We start from the raw sequence: 15531 nt of genomic DNA, 5'->3' as shown, positions 1-15531 counted from the left end.
GGGGGGCTCTAGGCCTTGTTTTGCTCAAGAGGCATGTCTGCTGCCTTTTGGTTCTGTCGCCAGCCTGTGCGAATTCAATGTTCCCCAGATTTCAGGCACATTGCCCTAGGGAAGGTGTGGTCGTGGGAAAAACACAAGGCTAGCTAGATATGTGTGCCCTGTGGGCCTGGCCATGTGATAGTCCTGGGACACCCTAGCCAGGGGTGGGGACACAGATTAGACCTGGGGACATGCTGGGATCGGAAAGTTGAGATGAATTAAGGAGAGCCTGGGGTAGGACGGTGCTGAGGGAAGAGAAGAGGCAAGTGCTCAGGCCTGAAATTGCCAGGACTCAGCTGCTGGGGAAACGGAGCGGGGGTGTACGAGAAAATGACAAAAGGCACCAGCTGAGAGCAGCGCTGGTGTCTGGAGAGGGCACTGGATGGAAACGGCTGCCATCCCAAAACACGAGCACCTGGGGGGCCATGATGGTCTGGATCCCGCTGTGCAGCTGCCTTGGGGACTCAGCATGTGGAAGGACTCACATCCCTCCCCTCACGTACATCCCAGCGAGACTCATCAGCATTTCCCTGCCACGTCTCCCACCCTGCTCTCCTCCCCCAATGCCTGCCTGCACCCCCGTCGTCTTTGTTCCCCTGGGGTCTGTCCCCAGTGCACCACCCAGAGGGTCCTTGTTAATCTCCTACTGCAGACTCAACTCTCCCACCTCAACTCCTGCACCCTCTCCCCCCTCATCCAGGTGGCTCCTGCCCCCGCCGGCGCCTGACCTGGAGGGGCAGGAGTAGTAGGCAGGGCCTACTTAGTCTGTTGCATCACTCTGTCTGGTTGTCGTTATAACACACATGTTCTCTAAATCACTGGTCTTGTTTGTTGCTAGAACGTGAAGAGCCAGAAGGGAACTTGGAACCATTCAGTCAAGTGCCTGCAGGTGAGGAAACCGAGTCCCAGGCTGGTGGCGATCTAGGACCAGCCAGCCCGGCAGGGCCGTAGGCACACTGCAGACCAGCTCTCCACAGCCAGTGCCTGTCTGGCTTTCCCTGATCCAGCTTTTCAAAATGGCATGTGTCCATGTCAATAGATCGCTTTGTAAGAAAAATGAAGTTTCTTAGCCCTTTCCACTCCCTGGAGGCAACACTTTTAAGGCTTTTAACTGTTTTGTTCGGCATTTATCTCTGTATTGTTACTTACACTGCTACTTCTTGATGTCTTAAATCGTATCTTGCTTTTCTGCTCAAAAAGTGGGTGAGCATAGTGGTTCTAAAGCACAGACTTGAACTGTGTGACTTTAGGCAGATCATATAACCTCTCTGTGCCTCAGCTTCAACTGTAAACTGAAGTCACAGTAGCTGCCTGCCTCGGAGACTGCAGTGGGTTACCAGCACACATGGTCCTGTGTGGTCTGTTGACATGTAGCGTGTGCTGCTGCTGCCATCACTGTAGAAGCCTGACCTTTGGCTCTCCTACCACATCCCGCCATCCTCCCAACAGACTCATCACAGTTTTGGGCCAGACCCTGATCTATTTTGGCATTAGAACCATGCAAACATGGCTCTCGGATGAGACACAGAGTGTACTTTGATTACATTTCCTAAGACAACTTTTTGTTTTTCTTGAAATTCAAAATTGCTTCAAATTTGGTTTTTTGTTTTGCATTTATGCTTAGGTTTCTAGGATTGTAATTCAGCCTCACATTTTCTGAGAGCATGGTCAGAAACTGGGTCCTGATCATCTGCGGGAAGGTCCTCCCTGCCCAGTGCTAGTCTGGGCTCTCTGTCGCTGTCATCCAGGCCACCCTCATTCCTGTCCCATCCTCGGGCTGGGCTGACGGCCGCATTTTGCTGAAGTGTATTCCCTCCCACTTTTGGTTAATAACGTGGCTGGGTACAGGATTCTAGAAATCATTTCCCTCAGAACTTTAAAGACATTTCTTCATTGTCTTCTAACTTTCCGAGTTCTTGCAGAAGAGAAGTCAGTGTGCTGTGATCCAGGTCCCGTGTGTGACTCGAGCTCTTCCCTGGAGGCTCTTAGAATTTTCTGATGATGTAGACTCTGTTTTCATTGATTGTGCTGGAATTTCCATCTGAATGCTCCTTATCCTGGATTGCAGGGGCATTTTCTTCCCCCTCCCTCCTCTTTGTTCTCTTTGTGGCTCTCCCAATATTCCCGCGGTGGAGGTCCTGACTTCAGCCTCCAGTGCTCTTATATTTTCTCCTTTCCTCCAGGTCTTTATATTCTGCTTTATCTTGCATTTCTTCTATTAAAATTTTTTTGCCATCATATTTATTTCCAATATATATATTTTCTCAACTTCTTGTTCATTCACAGGCTCAATACCTTTTTTTTTTTTTTTTTTTTTTACGTTTTCTTCCTTCCCTTCACTGCCTCCATTTCTCCCAACTCCCTCTTTTCTCTGTTTTGGTCTCTGTGTTTCAAGAGATTTTCTTCACATGGGATCTTGGCTGGAAAAGCTGAGCCACTCTTTGGAAGTGAGGCTGAGCTCTGTAAAGTGGCAGGCCTCCCCCGGGGCTCTGGGGAGAGGCGCTGGGAGCTCTGCAGGCTTTCCCTCAATGCTCGTTTTCAGGGTGCCACCTCACCACCACTCAGCTAGGCCCATGTCCCCAGCACGGAGGTGTTCTTGTCAAGCTCTCCAGAAAGGAACCCACCGTCCTCTGCCAGGTGTGAGGGGAGGCAGTGGCATCTCCTGCACCTTGTGCACACTCCCAGCCTTGGCCTGTCCTTGCCTCTGTGGCCTGCAGTTCGGTTCTGGACTCCTCCAGCGTTGCAGACACTGCTCAGCTGACTGCTTGTGAGCCTCTCACTGTGCAGGAGCTTAAGTTTTGGGTGGCTCCAGGCTAAGTCGGCTGTCACTCACTTCTATTTTCCATCTTCCAGCAGCATGTCGCCCGCTTTCCTCCGCTGTCCTTGTGGGTCGTTTGAGTAGCATTTAGGAGGAAGCTGGACACAGAGCCTGTCCTCCCTGTCTTCTCTTTTGCTGTACTGCCAGCCCTAGCCCCTTCCTCTTTGCGAGACTTGACGTGAGCCAGAAAGGAAGTGACAAGACAGGCCGGGCGCGGTGGCTCACGCCTGTCATCCCAGCACTGTGGGAGGCCGAGGCGGGCGGATCACGAGGTCAGGAGATCGAGACCATCCTGGCTAACACAGTGAAACCCCGTCTCTACTAAAAATACAAAAAACTAGCCGGGCGGGGTGGCGGGCGCCTGTAGTCCCAGCTACTCGGGAGGCTGAGGCAGGAGAATGGCGTGAACCGGGAGGCGGAGCTTGCAGTGAGCCGAGATCCGGCCACTGCACTCCAGCCTGGGCGACAGAGCGAGACTCCGTCTCAAAAAAACAAAAAACAAAGCAAAACAAAAGGAGGTGACAAGACAGAAACTGCTTGCTTAGAAGGATGGCGAGGAGGTTTCCTTCAGGTATAGGAGACTCAAGGGTATGTCAGGTCCCCGTGAAGAAGCCAGAAAAGTAGCAATTGTGGCACCAGAGTGAGGGCTGGGTAGGGCGGATGGCTGGTGATAGCTGAAGGAGCCAGGCAGCGGAGAGGCAGAGAAAGGACTTGCTCTTCCTGCTGCTGAGACTAGAGGAAGGAAAGACGAGGCAGCACTCGCAGGAAAAGGGAAGCCTAACACAGTCATGCAGGGAACAACGCTGCCGTGCAGGGACGCCCTGTGCTAAGCGCTGGGCATGCAGTGAGACTCCATGAAGCCACAGTGGCATTGAGGGGGAGCCAGAAGACAGACTTGTCAAAGGGCACCTTGTGGGAGACAGCTGCACAGCACAGGCGCTCTCCCTCAGAAACCGCTCCCTCAGTAAGAGGGGGTGGCACCGTCCACTCGGGCAGGGAGACTGCCGCCAGGCTCAGAACTTGCAAAATGGAAAGAAGTGAGAACAGTGCTATGGAAGAAGCACTGACTTTGGAATAGAGTTGTAAGATGCCAGGAGAGAGCAGGTACTTGACATGCAATGGTCATTGTTTTCACTATTGCAGGGATTCAACTGCAAAGGAAGAAAAATATTTCATCCAAGAGTGGACGAACAGGCTTAGGGGAGAGGTAGGAGGAGAAGAGTGTCTTGGAGGATGGTGTTTCTGAAGAGGGCTAATCCCCAGCAAGGACTTCTGGGACCTTGCTTACAGCACGGCCGAGGTTACCTGGGTGTACTGGGCCCTGCACTAAGTAGCTTGTGTCATCTCAGTTTATTTAATGCTCTCAACTCTATAAAGTAGGTGGTATTTTCATTCAACAGATGAAGAAACTAAGATGAGGGCTCTGGCCCGGAGCTGGTGAGAGGCCGCAGCAGGAACTGAACCTGGGCCTGCTGGACTCCAAGAGCCTTTCTGGCTCTGTCACTTGCACTGACCCCAAGTCCCAAGGGAGGTGACCCTGTCAAATATGGTGTAGGACTCAGGCTCTGCAATGGCAGAGATGGTTTGCAAAGGACCCTACACTTCCCTATGCTTTTGTTCCCTACTTGTTTTAAATTTTATCTGATAAACCAAATCCTTCTCTGTATTTCCTCTTTTTTAATTTGTGGAGTTTTAAAAATTGTGATAAAATACACATAAAATTTATCATAACTATTTTTAAGTGTTCAGTAGTGTTAAGTATATTTGAGTTGTGAAAAAGGTCTCCAGCACCTTTCCATCTTGTGAACTGAAACTTTGTACCCATTAAACAATAACCATGGAAAGCAAAACCACAGACGAGGAGGAATTCCTGTTCCATGCTATTTTGATTACTGTAACTTGACGGTAAGTTTTGAAGTCAGGAAGTATGAGACCTCCAACACTTCTTTTTCAGGATCACACTGTCTATTTAAGGTCCTTTGATATTTCCATATAAATTTTTAGATTGGGTTTTCCTCTTTCTGCATTAAAGGATTGCATTAATCTGTAGATCACTTTAGGTAGTATTGACATCTTAACAATATTGTCTTCCAATCCATGAATATGGGATGTCTTTCCATTTATATGTGTCCTCTTTTAATATGTGTCCTCTTTAATTGCTTTCAGAAATGCGTTGTACTTTTCAGTACACACATCTTGCCTGCTTGGTTAAGTTTATTCCTAAGTATTTTATTCTTTTTGATGCTATTGTAAATGGAATAGTTTGTCTTTTCAGATTGCTTATTATTTGTATGAATTTTGTCTCCTGCAACTTTGCTGAATTTGCTTATTAGTTCTAAAAGTTTTAAGGTGGAATGTTTACGTTTTCTATACAGGACCATATTGTTTACAAACGGAGTTAATTTTACTTCTTACCTCCGATTGGGATGCCTTTTAAATTTTTCTTGCCTGATTGCTCCAGCTAGGACTCCCAGGACTATGTTCAACAGAAGTGATGAAAGCGGCATCCTTTTCTTGTTCCTGATCTTAGAAGAAAAGCTTTCATTCTGGCATCACTGAGTATCACGTTAGCTGTGGGCTTTTCATATACTGCCTTTATGAGGTTGAGGTAATTTCCTTCTGTTCCTTTGTTGAGTGGTTTTAATCATGAGGTTGTGTTGAATCTTGTCAAATGCTTTTTCTGTATCAGTTGAAGTGACTGTGTTTTCCTTCATGCTGTTAATGTGGTGTATTACACTGATTGATTTTCTTATATTGAAACATCCTTGCATTCCAGGACTAAATCCCACTTGGCCTTTGCATATAATCCTTTCAATGTGTTGTTGAACTCTGTTTGCTAGTGTGTTGTTTAGGATTTTGGCATCAATCTTCATCAAGAATATCAGTCTGTAGTTTCCTTTCTTGGAGTGTCTTTGGCCTTAGTATCAGGTTAATGCTCAACACTGAAATGTTCCTTCTTTTTCATTCTCTAGAGGAGTTTCAGGAGGACAAATGTTTGGTAGAATTTACCAGTGAAGCCATCTGGTCCTGGGCTTTTCTTTTTGGGGAAATTTTTGACTGCTGCTTCAGTCTCTTTACTAGTTGTAGGTCTGTTGAGTCTTGGTAGGTTGTGTCTTTCTAGGAATTTGTCCATTTCATCTAGGTTAGACAATTTGTTGGCATAATTGTCCATAATATTCTCTTTTATTTCTGCAAGATGTGTTGTTCTGTGGGACACAATGTTTTCTCGCCCGTTTCTGGTTTTAGTTATTTAGCTCTTTTCTCTCTTTTTATTTAAGTTAAAGGTCTGTCCATTTTGTTAGTCTTTTCAAACAGCCAACTCTTAGTTTAACTAATTTTCTCTGTTGTTTAAAATTCTCTCTTTTGTTTATCTCTGCTCTAATCATTACTGTTTCTTTCCTTCTGCTAGCTTCGGGTTTTGTTTGTTGTTTGTTGTTTTTTGAGCTTCTCATCTCCTTGTACTCTTGTTTCTTGTCTCATATTCAGCCCATCTCCAAGGGCTGCTGTGAGGATCACAACCAACAGGACACATGAAAAGTCTATGACACTGGCCAGATGCCTCTCAGAACCACAAGAGAACATGGCTGGGAGAATGTCGGGCTCCTCTTTGGGTGCACCAGGCCCCTGGGCCAGGCTGGGAGGGGTGACACTGCCACTGCAGAAGGGGATGCCACCTTCTGAGAGCCACATGTTACTGTGTCTTCAACCCTGCCCCCTCTCACCATGCTAGTTTTTTTTCCCCCCCATGGCACAGGGTTAGAGTCAGAGTCTTAGATAAAATGTAAGGGCTTGGTTTAATGAGTAATGGTTAGAAACGGCTGTAGGCGAGCCATCTGGGTTTTTCCAGATTAAAACAAATATTTCTCTCGGTCTCTACTTTCATGTGAAATAATTGCCCCCAAGTGAGTCCTGTTGCATCAGACACAGTGTGAGCCCAGCCCTTGCAGAGCCAGCATCAGGAAAGGCAACCTCAATTCTGTAGACGGGCATTTAGAGACAGAGTACATGGCGAGTATCAAACAATCCACTGTGCCACAACAGGCCTGACTTGAATTCCTGCCTGCACCCCTGAGCACTTTGGGGAAGTGATTTCAAGTCCCTGAGCTTCCGTTTCCTCCTGTTTACCCCAAAGAGTTACCCTCCACTGACTGCCGACTGTGCCGGGCGGACATGAGCACCTGATGAATGTGGATTCCTTCTTTCCCTTGGCCCTTCCTTATCCTGCTCCCTCCTCAGGTCTCCACCTAACTCCATCCTTTATCAAGATCTTCTAGAAATACCTACTAGCTATAGTCTTCTCAATGAAGCCCCATAAAAAATAAAAATGAACACACTATCAGTGGGAGCCACATCAGGCATATCGAGTAGTGGCTGTGGCCTTAATGATTTTCCAAAACCAAGAAAAATGCTTGGGAGGGTGACATTACATAGAAATGATGGTGATTAGGCCATACATAGAAGGTTAATTCCAACTCTGGAAAATCAGTTCAGTAACTGTTTCCTGCGGAAGATAAATAGCTTATTTCCGTAAAAGAAAACCAGGCAATAAAAGTTAACCTTCATTTCTAGGAAGTAATCCAGCCTGCTAGAATGACCAACTACAATTTTCTACATTTTATGTATTGAGTTCAATAGTATCCTTCATAATATAAAGTTAGAGAACACTCCTTATGCAACAGAAAAGAAAATAGCCTGCATTTCTGGCTTCCGTCATAAGAAAAACTTCATTACCCTTCTGATTGTGTTTAGAACAACACCCGCAGATCCTAACAGGAAGAAACTTGTCCCCATGGGGACTGAGCCAGGATCAGAGTTAAGCACTGAAACAAGCAATTAATTCCCCTTAGAGGATTAAGGCACTCAGGTTCACTTTGAATCAGAAAAGCGAATGAAGAATAAAATGGTGTACAACCAAGAGGCTGCCAGTCCAAGTTATTAAGTGAGAGAACTGAAGAGTGACCCAGGGTGCACAGGAGAGGCAGAGCAGCCGCTGACCCACCAGCAACGAGACGGTGGGGTTTGTTTCATGGGACAAGATCGTCCTTCATGACGCTGTGGAAATGTCGGGGAGAGCACGGTTTGTGCCCTGGGATGCTGGCCTTACTCTAACAGAGCCAGTCCACAAAAGTAAATCTAAAAAGTGTGTTTCAGCCACGCCATCATCCCTCATGCATGGATTTCCTTATAGCATCTTGCCGTTAATACACAGAATCAAAGAAAGACATGCATGAGACATTAACGTCAGTTTGGAGAATTTTACTTTGGGGGTTCCTAGAGCCAATTCTGAGGGCACTGAACATCTCTGCAGATGTCGTTCCCTGATGCTGATGTGTTAAGGATAAGGGTGGCCTGCTATGGTCAGGATTCAGGCATCTTCCATTCTGGAAATCCAAGAGGCCAAAGCTGAATCTGTGTCCCAAACCTAACTGGCCCGGACAATCGTGACATCCAGGGGACAGCACAGAGGTGGAACAGGCTCAGAGTCTCCAAAAGCTTTAGTTCAACGAAATCTGGTTTCCCATTGCCAATATTTGAGAAAATAAGACTCATGAGCTGTCCATCTGGCTGGACGCTGCCTGAAATGCCTGTCACTTATTCAGCAGTTCTCCTTGAAGTGCAGTCCATCTATAGTTTCATATTTCACCACTAAAGCAAAACTTGAAAGTGATTACGAGTCCTTTGCATAACTGTTAGATTTTTTTCTTGCTTGATTTTTTTTTCTTAGCCACCTGGTGGTAAGAGTATAAAAGGCAGGGTTTAAGAGTTTAGTTTACAAATCACAACCACCTCATATGCCTGGTACACATTTAAAAGCATGCATACGCAGACCAGGTGAACCGAACAAGGAAAGGGCTAGTGTTTAACTTTTTTTTTTTTTTTTTTTTTTTGAGACGGAGTCTCGCTCTATTGCCCGGGCTGGAGTGCAGTGGCTGGATCTCAGCTCACTACAAGCTCCGCCTCCCGGGTTTACGCCATTCTCCTGCCTGAGCCTCCCGCGTAGCTGGGACTACAGGCGCCCACCACCGCGCCTGGCTAGTTTTTTGTATTTTTTTTAGTAGAGACGGGGTTTCACCGTGTTAGCCAGGATGGTCTAGATCCCCTGACCTCGTGATCCGCCCGTCTCGGCCTCCCAAAGTGCTGGCATTACAGGCTTGAGCCACCGCGCCCGGCCAACTCTTCTTAAATTAATTTACAAAAGGATCTTAAATAGACACCGGCTTCTTTTTGAGACGGAGTCTCGTTTTCTCGCCCAGGCTGGAGTGCAGTGATGTGATCTCGGCTCACTGCAAGCTCCGCCTCCTGGGTTCAAGTGATTCTCCTGCCTCAGCCTCCTGCATAGCTGGGACTATAGATGCCCGCCACCGCGCCTGGCTAATTTTTGTACTTTTAGTAGAGACGGGGTTTCACCATATTGGCCAGGCTGGTCTCAAACTCGACTTTGTGATCCACCCACTTCAGCCTCCCAAACTGCTGGGATTACAGGCGTGAGCCACCACGCCCGGCCAACACCAGCTTCTAACATAAAAACCACCTTTATAAAAAGATGCCTCAAGAAAATATTCCTCTTAATATATATGAAAATTTCATGACAGGAGGAAATGTTAGTAAAATCTGTACGTGATCATGTCAAAGCATCTGTTTTCTCCACATGATAAATCAAGCCACTAACAATGCATACTGCCATTTGGCAAGTTAAGACTCTGTTAGAAAAAAGTAAAATGATTTGGACTTGAGTAGCATGAAGCTCAGGCCCCTGCCAGAGGGGCTCTGCCACTGGCCAGGGAGAAACAGTTTCAGAATCATAAACTCCTGGTCCAGAAGATGGCCTGGCAAAGAACCCATCTCTGTCTTTACATTTGCTGCATTAATTTGCTTTTGTCATTCAACATCTTGTGTCAAAATTGGGCCCACCAGACTCACAAAGGCCATGGCGATCACGGCTGTACCCTGGTTTCAAGGACACCAACTGCTGCCCTAGTCCTTCTGTGACCACCAGCAGCCACACACTGCGCCAGTCCTGAGCACACGCAGCCATTCTACATAGTGGAAAGGGAGTAAGAAGCACATGCGATGTTGTGCACGTTTCCCCTAGACAGGGTTTTTCTTATTTTATGGAAACCTTCTTGTGTCTCATCAAGTAGCCACTTCCCCTCCCTCCCCGCATTGTAACATTATTTTCCCTGGAGAAAACGCCGAGTGTCTGATATAGTTACACATTAATTCTTCAGAAGTTTCTTAGAACTGTAGGAAACAGGTGAAAAAACAAAATGCCTTGAACTTTGAACCTGCGTCTGGCCTGTGCGCGTGAGGCGGTCCCTAAGGTCACTCTTCCCCGCGCGGCTCGGGGCGACGTGCCAGGGAGGGCTCGGGCCGCATCCTGTTGGCTCTTTGATGCTTTCATTTTGTCGCTTGCTGGTTTCTTTACAGCAAAGGCAAGGGCTTCCTGCTAAGGCAGACCCCTCACCAGCCCCACTGCATACCCCGGAAAAGTCCCTGGCAAAACACCTTTCTTCCATTATCTGCACAGGCCCCGGTAAAACGCTGGCGCCTTTGAAATCAGAGGCCAGGGTCTCCTCTCCACAGTTCGCTCAAGACACTGAACACTCACAGGTCTGTGAAATCAAACAGACACTTGGTCCCTGATGCCACCCCGGGCCCCCTGAACGCTCCTCAGCAACCATCCCTTGAGTTTTTACTCCTTGGCCATGCCAAATATAAATAACGATTTTTTTCATGCCACATCACTTTAAAGGCAATTGTGTTGCCACCTTTAAAATGTTCAGTGACCAACAATGCAGACATGACCGTCCCCTGCATCCCCATGTCTGCTTCAAGTATGGAAAGGAATTGCTGGAAAATCCCAAGATGCCAGGCCAGGTAATGAGCTCTATACAAACAGGCAGGATGGACCAGCCAGGGCCATGGCCCCAAATTCCAGGCGCGGCAGCAGGACCAGAGGTGCTGCCAGCCCCTGCTGCCTCCTGGTGGGACGCTCAGAAGGTGTAGCAGAGGCCGGCAGCAGGAGCCAGAGCCAGGAACACATGCCGTCCGTCTCATCACACAGGGCCCCTCAACCTGCGGGGACGGCCTCAGGAACCTGGCTCCACTTGCGCCTCACGGGGGATCAACGCTGCCCCCATGGGACAGCCCTGACTCCATGCCCACCCCATGCCAAATGCTTCACTTACATTCTCCATCTGGTGCTTCAAACCACATGGTGAGGTCACTGCACTCCCAGCTTCTCCCCCATTTTGCAGATGGGTAAGCTGGGGCAGAGATGAAGTGACTCACAAACAAGACGACCCAGGCAAGGGCAGCAGAGCCTTCACACCTCCTCCTTGACCTCCCCGGCCCCTGGAGGAGGGCACCTCCTCACTGCCCCCAACCACTCCAGGGTCCCAGGCAGCCAGTGGCCTGCGCTGCCCCTCATACCAGGCTCTGGCCACGTCCACCGTGGCCGCCTGTTTATTAAGCACACCCCGGGCTGCCTGCCTGGCATGTGCTATGGAATTGGCACTGAGAAGCTGCCACTATCCTGAAATTCCCGATTTTGTCTTTGTATTTGGTAAGTGAAGCAAAGCCTGCTGGATAACACAGCACTCCCGTGAGCAAAGAGCCCAGGAGCGTGGGATCGTGGTGGACCCAGGCTGTAGGGGGTTCCGGCATTAGGGTGAGGCTTGGGCGAGCCGCTGCCCTTCCCACTGCAAGCAGAACCTGTTCCCCCTGCAGAAGGAAGTAAGGGTTCGGAGAATTCAGACACCAGAGGTCCCATAATGTCCCTTCCTACCTGCACGTCAGCCAACCACATACTTGGAAAATGACACAGAAAGCCAGCGCACCCTGCTAGGCCACCCAGAGTGCCTTTCCCCTCCGCTCTCCTCCATCATCAGTAGGTAAAGGCAGACAGTGTTGGTAGAATATGTGCACCTCAAGAGATGAAAAAGTTAATTTTTTTATAAGAATGAAAGAGATGGGCACGGTGGGTCACGCCTATAATCCCAGCACTTTGGGAGGCCAAGGCAGGCAGATCACGAGGATTGGAGATCGAGACCATCCTGGCTAACATGGTGAAACCCCGTCTCTACTAAAAATACAAAATGGGCCGGGCGTGGTGGCGGGCGCCTGTAGTCCCAGCTACTCGGGAGGCTGAGGCAGGAGAACGGCGGGAACCCAGGAGGCGGAGCTTGCCGTGAGCCAAGATCACGCCACTGCACTCCAGCCTGGGTGACAGGGGCAAGACTCCATCTCATTAAAAAAAAAAAAATGCATGTGTAAGTTATGAAAACTGTCATTTCTGTGATTTCACGAGTTAAATGCATTGAATACATGCACTGAAACTTAAAACTGATATTGCACAATATAAAGATGAATGAAAAGCTCCAGGCTGAGAATTCTGTAATAAGGAAATAGACTGGGTGCCGTGGCTCAGTCTGTCAGCCACTGAGTGCCATGGCTCATACCTGTAATCCCAGCATTTTGGGAGGCTGAAGTAGGAGGATCACATGAGCCCAGGAAGTCGAGACTGCAGTAAGCCATGATCTCACCACTGCACCCAGCTTGGGCCTCCGAGTGAGACCCTGTCTCTGAATAAATAAATAAATATGGAATATGTAATAAAATAATGTTTAGCTTTTAACAACTAAAACCCTCCACGCCAAGTTGAGAGGCTGAGCTGCAAGTCAGCAGAGGAAAGGGCTGCTGCCTCTTCTAGGTCCCTCGACCGCGCCTTTTCTTGCTTTTCGAGCAAGGACGTCGCATGGCCCATCCTCACGCCTCTAAACCACAGCTCCTCGAGGGCGAGGTCTTGCCTTCTCTTCCTTTCACCCCCCTATGTCATCTGGCATGGCCCGGCGCATGCAGTAGGCACTTCATAAATACTGCAGGAAGCCAAGGGGTCATCCCGCTCAGCCCAGATTCCCAAAGAGGCACCGTGGGCCTTCGGGCTGTTAGGAATCTTTCAGGTTCTCCTTGTCTCTCCAACTCCACAGGTTCAAACACAGCCCTGGGGGCACATTCACAGGCCCTGGATCGGTGCTGGCTCTGCCACCTCTTCCTTCCCACAAGAGAACCAGGTCTCCTGACCCTCAGACCAGGCCGGGGAGCAGGGCAGAAGCGGGATGTGCAGAGAAGACAGGCGGGATGGCACGGGGCGAGCTTCAGCCCCCATTACAGCCACTGACAACGAACCTGCAAAACTCACCTCCAGGGACAGCACCCAGACCAGAGCGGGTGGGGTACTCGCTACCAGGGACACAGGACCCTCTGGGGAGATGGAAATGTTCTTTATGCTGATTGTGCAGTGGTTCCATGGGGGATACATTTGTCAAAATCATTGACCTATCTATGCAGTGAATCTGTGGATTTTGTTGTATGTAAATTATACCTCAAAAAAGGTGACCTAAAAACAAGACTGAATGAGCTCACAGGAGGCAGGCCGGCCCTGTGCAGGCCTGGTCTGCACTTACTGTCACTCGTGTGTGTTCTTGTTGGAGCTCAGCAGGCTTCACAGCCCCGAATCAGAAGATGAGGCCCCTCATCTTTAGGGTTTCCACAAGCACCCAAGCCTGTCCAGAGCATTTCTACAGATTTGTGCTGGCTTCCCTCACACTCACTTGCTTTCTGGAGACAGTCAATAAAACAAGACAAGAACAAGCCATCTCTGGCAGTAGGGTCAAGGTCGAGCAGGCCCGGAGGCATGAGGTGGCTGTAATCCCTGCAGGCCTGGGCACTGGGGTGGAGACCAGGGCTTTCTCTGCCCACCCAGGGTCCCATGCACACCAGCTGCTGACTAAGCAGTGAGTTCCCACGAAGAAACACAGCAAACGGTTTGCCTTTTAGAGTATTTTTCCAGGCCTGCTGGAAGACGGTGCGGCAATCACACGCTGGCAGTTGCTCAAAATATGTTTATTCTGCCTGGGGCAGCAAAATCCCGGGCAGCTGGGAAAAGCCAAGAATCTGTGGCTTGTCCCAGCCCACTCTCCGCTTGTTAAATAGGACACCCAGGTCTGGCTGATGGCAGGCAACTTTTTGTCTACCTTGTGTGCTCCCAAAGGTCTGGACTGTTTCAACTCCGGCAGAAGGCAGGGGAGGCCTGGGAACGCCACCTGTGCCTTTCTGCTGTTCATTTTTCTAGAGCATGGCTGCTTTTCATTTGGAACCTTTGGGCTAGAAATACTTTGAGTTTGAAACAGGAATAAAATACACATTAGTGTTCTGTTCTTCAGAAACATCTTAAGGTTGTATTCATGAACATAGTTTTTTATATCACTGTTTTGCCTTCTTAAGTGAGAAGTAGAGAATCCAACTTTGAGTTAGAAGCAGCACAAAACAATTACAAAATATCACAGTCATTCTCTTCTCTAGGTTTGCTGACAGTATTCTAGAAGGATAAGAATATATAAGAATAAGAAGTTAAAGCTACTTCAGAGTGAAGAAATAGAAATTACAGATGCGGGGGGGCCCGGCAAGGCCTGGGCCAGCGCACCCTGTATTTAGCAGCTTAGACATCTGCTTGCTTCGGGAAGATCAAGTCCCTGGAGAGGGACTGGACATAGTAGGTACAAAAATAGTGAGATCCCCATAAACATGAACAATTATCATGTGCCCTTAAAATTTAAAATTAAAAAAATGTAAGAACTGAGAGCTGATGAACAGAGGTCAAAGCCACCCTCCTGTGAAACATGTAGGAAGAGGCCCTCCCGACCCAGGCCCAGCAGGGCACAGCCACAACAGTGGGACAGACTGCAGGGACATCCGGGGACACGGTCCACAGGACAGCCGACCAGGGAGGCCACCACCCAACATCGTGGAGCAGAATAGATGCATCAGCATGAAGTAGTCAAAGTATTTCAGAGAATACTTTCAAAGATAACCACCACATACAACTGCAAGATGTCAAATCTAAAATCCCTAGGAATGCCACCTCCACTATGCATGGAGCCTGAGCATAGCTTAGAAACCACCACCCATGAACTGGGAGCAAGGGCTCATGCCTATAATGCTGGCACTTTGAGAGGCTGAGGCGGGAGGATCACCTGAGGTCAGGAGTTCGAAACCAGCCTAAGATGGTGAAGCCCCGTCTCTACTAAAAATACAAAATTAGCCAGATGGGGTGGGTGCCTGTAATCCCAGCTACTCCAGGAGGCTGAGGCAGGAGAATCGCTTGAACCTGGGAGGCGGAGGTAGCAGTGAGCCGAGATTGCGCCAGTGCACTCCAGCCTGGGCAACAAGAGTGAAACTCTGTCTCAATAAATAAACAAACAGCCACCCATGTGGCCCTACCTGCACATCTGTCCACTCCAAACCAGCACAGTATCATCCTAACCTAGGGCTCGCTGCTGGTTGGCACTGCCGGCCAGGGCCCCACATCCCACTGCCCAGAAACATGAAATCAGGAGCTAAAAGGAACCCAACTGGCCACTGAAAACTGGGCAACAAGTTGTATTGTAGCCACCTGGTCTGCTGTGCCAGCGGCAGGGAGCTGGGTCCAGGCCCAGCCAGACTCTGCCTCCAGTGGGCTCTATAAGGCAGGACTCCTTTTGGTAGCAATAACAGGCTTGCTTCAGCATCACCTTTTGCTAAGAACATTATTAAAATCAGTTTTAACCCTCCAAAAAGATGCTAACTACCTGGAGATCATGTAGCCAGAGGTGGCAGATAAAGGAAAGGAAAGC

General features: G+C 48.7%; 1 protein-coding gene and 1 long non-coding RNA gene across 5 annotated transcripts in view; one reads left to right on the top strand and one right to left on the bottom strand.

Annotated features, from left to right (window-relative positions):
* GGACT (gamma-glutamylamine cyclotransferase) overlaps positions 1-15531 on the bottom strand; it is a 56884-nt gene that overhangs the window by 3072 nt on the left and 38281 nt on the right. The gene's annotated exons all lie outside the window — the stretch shown is intronic.
* Positions 604-7425, top strand: LOC117063554. The gene is made up of 2 exons (XR_004428984.1): positions 604-928; positions 4001-7425. It is a non-coding gene; the product is annotated as an uncharacterized LOC117063554 (long non-coding RNA).

The sequence above is a fragment of the Trachypithecus francoisi genome, unplaced genomic scaffold (genome assembly GCF_009764315.1).
Source record: "Trachypithecus francoisi isolate TF-2019V2 unplaced genomic scaffold, Tfra_2.0 Lachesis_group18, whole genome shotgun sequence".
NCBI lineage: Eukaryota > Metazoa > Chordata > Mammalia > Primates > Cercopithecidae > Trachypithecus > Trachypithecus francoisi.
The sequence above is the reverse complement of the archived record's forward strand: the minus strand, read 5'-3'. Positions and strand labels throughout refer to the sequence as shown.